This window comes from Solanum verrucosum, unplaced genomic scaffold (genome assembly GCF_900185275.1).
Source record: "Solanum verrucosum unplaced genomic scaffold, falcon-dt-bn FXZP01000035.1, whole genome shotgun sequence".
Lineage (NCBI taxonomy): Eukaryota > Viridiplantae > Streptophyta > Magnoliopsida > Solanales > Solanaceae > Solanum > Solanum verrucosum.
Genome location: NW_026020234.1, coordinates 321,358 through 331,596, shown reverse-complemented (window position 1 = coordinate 331,596; position 10,239 = coordinate 321,358). Strand labels below are relative to the sequence as shown.

Below are 10,239 nucleotides of genomic sequence, written 5' to 3'. Positions count from 1 at the left end.
CACACCAATAACTAGGACTCTACAGACATGATTCATAGACTTTGTAAAAATACTAAACTTTGTGCTCTGATACCAAGTTTTTCACGCCCCGAGCCTATACCCTGGGCGGGACAGGCAGTCGAGAACTATTGATAGCCCAAGCGAACCCTTGGCTTGGCTTACTGGGCAGAAGACTTTACTCGATAATAACTAGGATGTTGTAAAGAAACATTCAACTTTCCATTAAGGCAACTCAAGTCTTATAATCAAAACAACTGAAATGCATAAGACTAATGAACTATTAATGTCTAACTGTCTATAAAGCTTCTAATACTATGAGGGTTGTTAGGTTTTAGCTATTAAAATATCATGTTGTATTATTGTTTTTGCCCAGATTCATGCATAACCTCAGAACCCTAGCTATGTAGTTCTCTTAGTTTAGGAATTACACATGCTAGGTCAGTAAACACTACAATATAATGGTCACTAGGGATGAGAAATGTGGTCCCAAAAGGTCTAATTCTGGTCTTTGTATGTCACTTTCGATGAGAAATATTTGGTCGTCAACCGTCCTTATATGCTCCATCGCTAAAGATCAATAGGGACGAGATTTAGGTGCCGGTCCTTAAAAATATTTTGTGACCGGATAATGTTCTAGTCTTTAAAATTCATTTAGGGACCACACTTCTTGGCCTTAAATACAACAATTAATTGGCGCCATAAAATTTTAAGGACTCAAACATTGTTGGTTCCTAAAGTTGTATTTAAAAATTATTTATTTATTATTTGATATTAAGGATGATTTATGGCCAGAAAACGTGGTACATAAATAACACCTAATTTTTCCTCCCATGGCACTCTTAGATAATATAGATAACTTAATGCATCTAGATAATTTAAATTGAAAGTATTTATTAACATCCCACAAACAATACTGTTCACATAAATATAGTGACAAGACTATTAGACAACTCATTCACCAAAACAACTAACATGTGTAAGTATTTAATATAGTGTATTGCCAAACAATTCTTACAAATAGATAATTAATTTGTCAATTTTTTCGAAGTATTCCAACTTGCATCTTGTCTTGTAAACCCTTGTCTCCAAATCCTATAAAACGTACAAAATAAATTTGTTTTAAAAAAAAAATTATGTGCACAACAAAATAACACAATATATTTTATTATTGATAAGAAAAAAGAAATTATGTGCAAACCAAACACTTCAAAGTCATTGAAAATATTGTTAGAAGGTTATGTTCTCTTTGGAGAATCCCTTGCTATGCTTGGATAAGGAACCAAAAAACTTACTCACAAGAGAACTCATAAAGTATGTCTTTTAAGTCTTCTTTTCTCACAAATCCATTAAGATGGTCCTACTCATGAGAAATCAAAACTAGGAACATAAAAAAAAAGGAATACCTTATATAAAAACATGAGTATGCACAGAACATTGGTGTTCATGTCCAATAACTAAGGTCAAAATGATGTTCATCCTCAAAAATAAAATCCAAACTTCATGTAGTTTCATAATAGTAATTAACAATATTAGGGAATCATTATTTAAATTCTTATCGTTTGGACCCCGTTCACATAATTGATAGCTGCAAAATAGATGCTTATTAATGATCGATTGTGCTGGGATATAGTCAATCAACTTCTTATCTTGCATAATAGATGCCCCAATTTCAAGTGAGCACCTGGCAATCAATCATTTGAAAATTTACTGCTAAAACTGTACCAACAATACAACAACAACAAACCTAGTATAATCACACAAGTATAGTCTAGAGAGTGTGGTGTTGTTAAGTGAAACAATGATATCAGGAAGAAGAATTCCGATAATTATATTGCTTTCAAGGTAACGACAACAGATCCAAAGAAATATTATGTAAAGACCAACACATGAATATTGTCATGCGTTACTCTTCCAGCGATATCATAATTACTATGCAACCATAGAAAGAGGTTGCATCAGTCATACAATGCAAGGATAAATTACTGCTTTAAAGTGTTACTGCAAGCCCTAGAACTACTGCAAAAGACATTACTCCCGATATGTTCAATAAGGAGTCAGGGAATTATGTAGAGGACTGCAAGTTGAAAGTGATATGTGTTCCACCTCAAGTGCCACTGCCCATAAGGGAGGAGTCTGAGGAATGTTCTTCTCTTAGGGCTTTAGTATCCAAAATTAGAACTGTAAACACATCCGAGCTTAATAGTATTCAAGGTCATATAATTTACAATAAGACAACTCGTTGGAGACAAAGGCACTAATTTGAAAACTTACACAGGAGAAAATTTCTTTTATGCAGCAAAAAACCAAGCTTCAGCAAGAATTGAATCTTTTTAGAAAGGAACATAACTGAAGTCGTGGAGGTATCCCATCTATATATTTCTCATCATTGCATTACTGGACATCCTTATGGGCTATTTTCTCAACGAAACATAATCTTTACACATTCTTTTTATATTTTCAATGCTCCAGTTGTTTTAAAAATTTCAGAACCTTAAGTCAGTTAGTTGTATGTTTGACTTAAATGTGTACAAGTTAGTTTCATTATTTTTGTAATGGTTTTGTGCTTCATGCAATCATCATATAACAAACTAGTTTCACATACTACTATTGGAAACTCGAGAACACAACATTAGTGTATTGATCAAGTATATTCCTAAGTTATGAATACAACCAAGTGTTGGATATTATTGACAAGTCATTGTTGTAGATTGATTTTATTGACATGACGAATTAGTTGGATTCGAAAAAAAGACAAGAATTTTAAAAAATAGGAATACACTAGTAGCACTAACTTGTCCCTTGGCAATGCCTTGTTAATTTCCCGTCTTCCTCTGTTTCCTGATACCAGTCATTTATCTTAGCAGCAGGTACTCCAATAACTCTGTTGGAATTTCTTTGGTTTTTTCCTCCTCATATTTCTCTTTACCACGCTCCTCCTCTTCTTGCTATTCACATTCATCCTCGTATTCATTCATATATTTATACTCCTGATAATCCAAAATGAACACAATGAAATTGTCAAATCCAAATAGAAGATGAAAATTTCAAAAGAACAATAGAGATCTTAAATAACATCTTTGTTTGTGAACTAATTTTATTTCATAAATAATGTCCTGATGTAGTTAAAAACCAATCAGAATTCAATGATTTTAAGAAATAAATTAGTCCAATGCAGAATAGTTAAGAGCAGTATTCTTGCTCTTGTCCAATGCATCAACCTTTGCCCCAACATCAATAAGGAGTTGTGCACAATTCACTTGAAATAAACAAAATAAAGAACCTCTTTATCTCTGAAAAAATTTGATGACACATTGGCTTAATTCAATGTTAATATACTCTCAAATAACACGTAATCAACCTTAAACCTCCTATCTCGACAATATGGAAATTTCCTTAAGCGAGGATGTTGAAATTTTTTCATTTCTTTTTTTCCTTATTGATGAGTGCTGGTAAAATGATACTATTATTGTGTCCCTCACCCCAAATAGAAAAAGTATATAATGTGTATTATTAATAAGGTAAAAGTAAACAGGAAGAAGTATATAATGATTTCCTAGCTCTGAATATGAAGCAAAAAGAGTGCTTACCAAAACAATTTTCTTAGGAAAAGAAACAATATATCATAACGTTATATCAAACCCATGCCATCAAGTGTGGTTAAACACCATTAGAGTTGTATAAATTTGGCAAAACTGTTGTTATTCAGACTAAATTGCTAACGCTAAACAAGCTGAAAAGAAACTATACCATCAAATTAAAAAATGTTTGAGCATTAGATTTCATCAGGGTAAATAGACATTTTCAAAATAATAAAAATGGTTAGAATTAAACAAAACGTAAAATATAAAAGAGTTTCAAAGTACACAAATTCTGAGGGAGAAGTAATTGGTGCTTTTAGAAAGAAGTAATTATTGAAAGAAAGCTTCAGAACTCTGATTGATCAATAAGAAAGCCAAAAAGGATCACCTAGAAATGTGCATACATGAATATACTGAAGGTCCTATATGAACATCATATCGATCAACTTCTTAGCTCGCCATATCCACAACCAAAATGCAATGTTGTCCTTCGTTCTGAATATTCTTCATCTTTGTCAGCACTAGCAGCTACTGTAGCCTTCAAGCCCGAAACTCCAATTACACCAATTATGTATTTAGATGGACAATACTGTAAGTCTGAAATGTGATCATGGGTATAATTTGATTTTAGGGTAAAGGAAAATATAGGCATAGGCATATTGACACAAATTGGCTTTCTGATATAAGAAAAAATGAAATGGATTGTTCATAATAAAAGCAAAGAGAAAAATAAGTAAATGTGTAATTCACCAAAGTGCACTTATAATGTTCACATCAAAAGGATCATAAGTGTAATTAAGGAACACATCTTGTAAGCATGGAGTTGACAAAAGGGTAATTTCAGACTAGAAGGGGAAGGAGTTTCGAACAAGTTAAAGGTTTCTGAACAAAATCGCTAAATAGAACTACCACATACCTACGTTTAAGCCCCAACAACAAAAGGAAGTTGACTTTAAAAAGCACCTCTACATCACCAACACTAGCACAATGATGAACAACAAATTCATCTTCATTTATCTCTTTTGTTTCATCTAGCCCAGGTCTAATTTTTGTTGTTTTCCCATTCAATGCGGAATTCATGGTAAAATGTAATAATACTTATTGTAATATTCTTCTGATAGTTGTCTTAATTTGACTATTTCTTTAATAGTATTTGTGATGTATACTAGATGCAACATATCTTGGGTTCTTATGTACATATGTAAATTATTTTCCATTAATTCTTCTAATAGTTTTATGTCTTTCATAACTTCTGTCCAATATTGTAAATATTCGTAGTTCATTTTAATCTGAATTTATTTCTAAATCATATAATTCTATTCTTTCAAGGTCTAAATTATGTAGGTCTATTTCATACCATTGTTGGTCTAATATAGAATGTTATGATTTAGAAATAAATTGAGATTAAAATGAACTACGAATAATTACAATATTGGACAGAAGCTATGAAAGACATAAAACTATTAGAAGAATTAATGGAAAATAATTTACATATGTATCTAAGAACCCAAGATATTTTGTATCTTGAATACATCACAAATAATATTAAAGAAATAGTCAAATTAAGAAAACTATCAGAAGAATATTACAATAAGTTTTATTACATTTTACCATGAATTTCGCACCCCCAAAAAATGTGGTATGCACCCCCAAAGAATGGTATCAGAGTTATGGATGAAAAGAAACATAATAAAAAACATACTAGTAGAAAGTTAAGAAATATAAGAAGAAAATTAAACAAATTATATCCAGAATATAAACAACTCAATATCACAAAAATTGATGACGACAAATTAAATCAATTAATAGATAACATATCTAAAACAGAATATAAATATATTCAATATTTAAAGATACAATGAATAACGAGAATAATGAATATAGACAAAAACTTACTGAAATATTTATAGCAAAAAGACAAGAATTAAGACATAGGCAAAACAGACTTAATAGTAATATATTTGCAGAATTTGTAAAAAATCTATAGTAGCACAGAGAAAAACTATTTTATATCTAAAAATACAAATAGAAAACTTAGAATATAAACTACAACACAATTTATAAATGAATAAAGAAGAATACGCAATAGATGAAAAAACATATGAAAACTATGACAGACTAAAAATAAAGATAATATTTTCTAATCTGGGAAGAAAATATAAGAAAATAGGTGACAATCTAAGTTTAATGTTAGAAAGAAACAATAAAATTAGAAGATAGTTTAACTGCTATGATAAGAATAACAAAAGAAAATGAAGGAATAGATAGAAAAACGGAAATTGAAAAAATAAAACAACAAGTAAAAAAGGAAGTACAACAATTAGAAGAAGTAAAAAATACTAAAATAATAGAACTAGAAAAAGAGCTGGCGATATTGAAAGAAATGTATGAAATTAAACAAAAATAAAAAGAACAAAAAACAAAATTAGCAAATGAGATAATTAAATTTAAAGAAAAATTGCAATTAGAAGATGAATTAGAAGGAAAAGAAGAAAATAACCAAGATAATCTACCAGAAATAAGAATTGATGAAATAAATGACGATGATCTAGATGAACAACATTCGGAAACAAGCGAAATATATACGAAACTTTTAACAAACATAGATAATACAAAGAATTTAGAAGTAAATGCAGGTGACATAAACATGGATGAAAAACCTAGTACATCAGCAATAAAAAACCCAAAAAATTTAAAATATTATAATACAAACTATGAACAACATGATAAAGAAAAAACTATATGGGATAAAAGATTGGATAAAAAATGGACACCTAAACCAATAACTGAACAACATAATTTTTTAGATTTAGACTGTGTAGCAGATATAAATAAAACAATCCAATTATGGATGGGATATATATCAAAACAATTAATAGATAACAAAATAGTAATGATAGAAACACCAGCATATATAGAAAGAACACTAATAGGAATAGTAAAATTATGGCTACAAAATTTATCAAATGAAAGTTTACAAACTCTAAGAAGTAATAAAAAATTTGATGGTGAAATGTCTACCACAACTATGGAAATATTATATAAATACGAAATAGCTATAAGGAACAAATTTAATAGTATGACAACAGAAGTAGAAGAACAAAATAAAGAAAAAATCATAAATCGGAATCTAATGACAAAGTTAGCAATATGTAACATGTGTTATATACATGAATATACATGTGCATTAGAGAATACTATTATACAGGAACATATAGCATAAAAGAAAGTAAAGAAATAAGAAAATTATATTTTACAAAATTACCAGAACCTTTTAATTCAAAAGTAATAAAAAGTTAGAATGAAGCAGGATTAATAGATACCTTAGGAACTAGAATGAAATTCTTACAACGATGGTTTATAGAACTACGTGAAAAACATAAAAAAGAAATAAAAATGGAAAAAATATTAGTAAAAAACTTAGCATGTTGCAAAAATAAAACAGCACCCCAATTCGGTTGTACATACAGATACTATAAAAAGAAATATAATAAAAAATACAGATCAAAATATAAATATAAAAAACCAAGAAGAAGATACTATGTAAAAAACTATAAAACTAAAAGACCATATAGACCAAAGAAAAAACTAACAGAATGTACTTGTTACAATTGTGAAAAATTAGGACATATGGCTAAAAATTGTACATTACCTAAAAATCCAAAGAAAAAACAAATATCAGAAATACTGGTAGACAATGAAAAATATACACAAAATGAGTACGTAGATTATGAATTAGAAAGTGAAGATAGTATATATTAATTATTAGAAAACGAAACAGACGAAATGGAAAATATTCAGCAATAGAATCAGATAAATGAATACTATATAAATGACTGAAACAGACATACAAATAATAACTTAAGAAAACTATAAAGATGAAGAATCGGCAGAACAAAAAAAATATTTGATAATAATATATTTGAACAAATAAAAGGAAAAGAATTAGACCTAAGCGTAGAAAAAATATTCGAAATACCAACAATAAGAAATTGGTTTAAACGACAAAAAGAAGAATATTATGTAGTAAGTCAAAGAGAATATATCATAGATTGCAAATACACCAAAGGAAAGGCTAAAATACCAATAATAAACAAACGAATAATAAATAAAAAAATACAAGATATTAAGGCTAAAAATCCAATTAAATATGTACATTTAGGAGGAACATAAATACTAATAAAAGCATGTTTTAGAAAAGGAATAGATACACTCATAGAAATATATTTAGCGGATGATAGAATTATACAACTCATAGAAAAAAAGTATAATAAGTGCAATAAAAGGTAACCTCATATACCAAAAATTTAAATTCATAATAAGTGCTAACTATTCAGTAGCAATAAATGACAGGAATATAGATAAATCACTAGTATTATATTGGAAAATGTCAGGGATAGAACTAGCCCCAGGAAGTAATATATTTACAGCTATATGTAAAAACTTATATGTTTTAACAACAAAACATAAAATAACAGCAAAAAATAAAATAAAATAAATAAAAATAGAAAATCCTTTTGAAAGGATAGTTACAGTCATAGATAATAATGATTATAGTTATAATAAGACTGATATAGAAGAAGATTTAGAAATAGTAAAAGAAAGATTAAGCACATAAAAAAGAATAAACTATGAAATACCCAAATATCATCAAAAATGAGTACCTCAAGAAGAATAGATAAAACTCCACAAATCTAAATAGAAGAAAAAATAAAACCATATCATTACTACATAACGGGAGTAATGGAACAACGAAAATATCTAATACTAATAAATACAGGACAAGAAGTAAACTATATTACAAGAGAATTAATAACAGAAGATGAAATAAGTACTACTGAACAATTATTCCCTGAACTACCAAAGGCATTAATATATACCGAAGAAACTACAGAAAAGGAAATAATCATTGGAGGAGTACCAATAGTAATAAAGTTTAAAGTATATCAAGGAGATAAAAATATCACTTTAGGAATAAAATGGTTAGAACAAGTAAAACCATATAATTTAGAAGACAAACAGTTAACAATAAATTATAATAATAAGAAGATAATAATAAAAAGAACTTTCTTATGATAAAAACGTGAAAATATATATACTTGCAAAAATAATAATAGAAGGATATTACAACAGATATTATACACCAATGATAGGCACAGGAGCAGAAGCTAAAATATGTAAATATAATTGCTTACCAGAAGATAAATGGAAAAAATTTAAAACAGCGATAATAGTAATAGGATTTAATAATGAAGGAAGCATGATCACATATAAGGCAAAAAATATAAAAAATACAAATATGGGATAAGATATTAACTATAGAAGAAATATATAACTTTGAATTGACCACAAAAGATATGCTATTAGGAATGCCATTTTTAGTAAAATTATACCCACATATAAAAACAAAAACAAACTGGTGGTTCACAACACCATGTAAACAAAAAATAGGAGCAAAAAGAGTGAATAACAAAAAACGAACAACAACAGAATGGATAAAAGGTAGTGAAAAAATTACACAAAAATTAGAAAATTTAAAAGAAGAAGACCCTAAAATAGAATTAATTACATTCTCTATAGATAAAGTAAAAATAATCCAAGATAAGTTAGAATTATTATATAGTGAGGATCCTTTACAAGGATGGGAGAAACATAAAACAAAAGTAAAAATTGAGCCAATTGATAATAATAGTATAATAACCCAAAAACCATTAAAGTATAATTTTAATGATTTAACCGAATTCAAGATACATATAAATGAATTACTAGAAAAAGGATATATAGAAGAAAGCAATAGTAAGCATACAAGCCCAGCATTAATTGTAAATAAACATAGTGAACAAAAAAAAGGAAAAAGTAGAATAGTTATTGATTATAGAAATTTAAATGCAAAAACTAAAACTTATAATTACCCAATACCAAATAAAATATTAAAGATAAGATAAATACAATGATATAATTATTTTAGTAAATTTGACTACAAATCAAGATTTTACCACTTAAAGTTAGAAGAAGAATGTAAAAAACTTACAACATTTACAATATCACAAGGATTTTATGAATGGAACGTATTACTATTTGGATATAGAAATGCCCCAGATAGATATCAACACTTTATGGATAACTATTTTAAACAACTAGAAAATTATGTAGTATATATTGATGATATATTACTATATTCTAAAACCCCAGATGAATACATAAGATTATTAGAAAAATTCATACATATTATAGAATATTCAGGCATAAGCCTAGGTTAAAAGAAATTAGACATAATGAAAAGTCAAATCGAATTCCTAGGAATACAGATAGATAAAAATGGAACAAAATTGCAAACACATATAGTACAAAAAATAATTAACTCAAATGAACAACTAGAAACAAAAAACAAATTACAATAATTCTTAGGACTAGTAAATCAAGTAAGAGAATACATACCAAAATTAGCAGAAAATTTAAAACTATTACAACAAACATTAAGGAAAGACATAGAATACCAGTTTGATAAAAAGGACCAAACACTAATACAAAAAGTAAAACTATTATGTAATAACCTACCTAAACTATATTTTCCAAATGAAAACAAAAAAATTACTTATATAGTAGAATCAGACGCCAGTGAAAAAAGTTATAGAGGAGTCTTATAATATAGGCATGATAA

General features: G+C 28.0%; 1 pseudogene; it reads left to right on the top strand.

The window, feature by feature from the left end:
* Nucleotides 1-458: 458 nt before the first annotated feature.
* LOC125832785 (vesicle-associated protein 1-2-like) lies at nt 459-2,433 on the top strand (annotated as a pseudogene).
* The last annotated feature ends 7,806 nt before the right edge of the window (nt 2,434-10,239 follow it).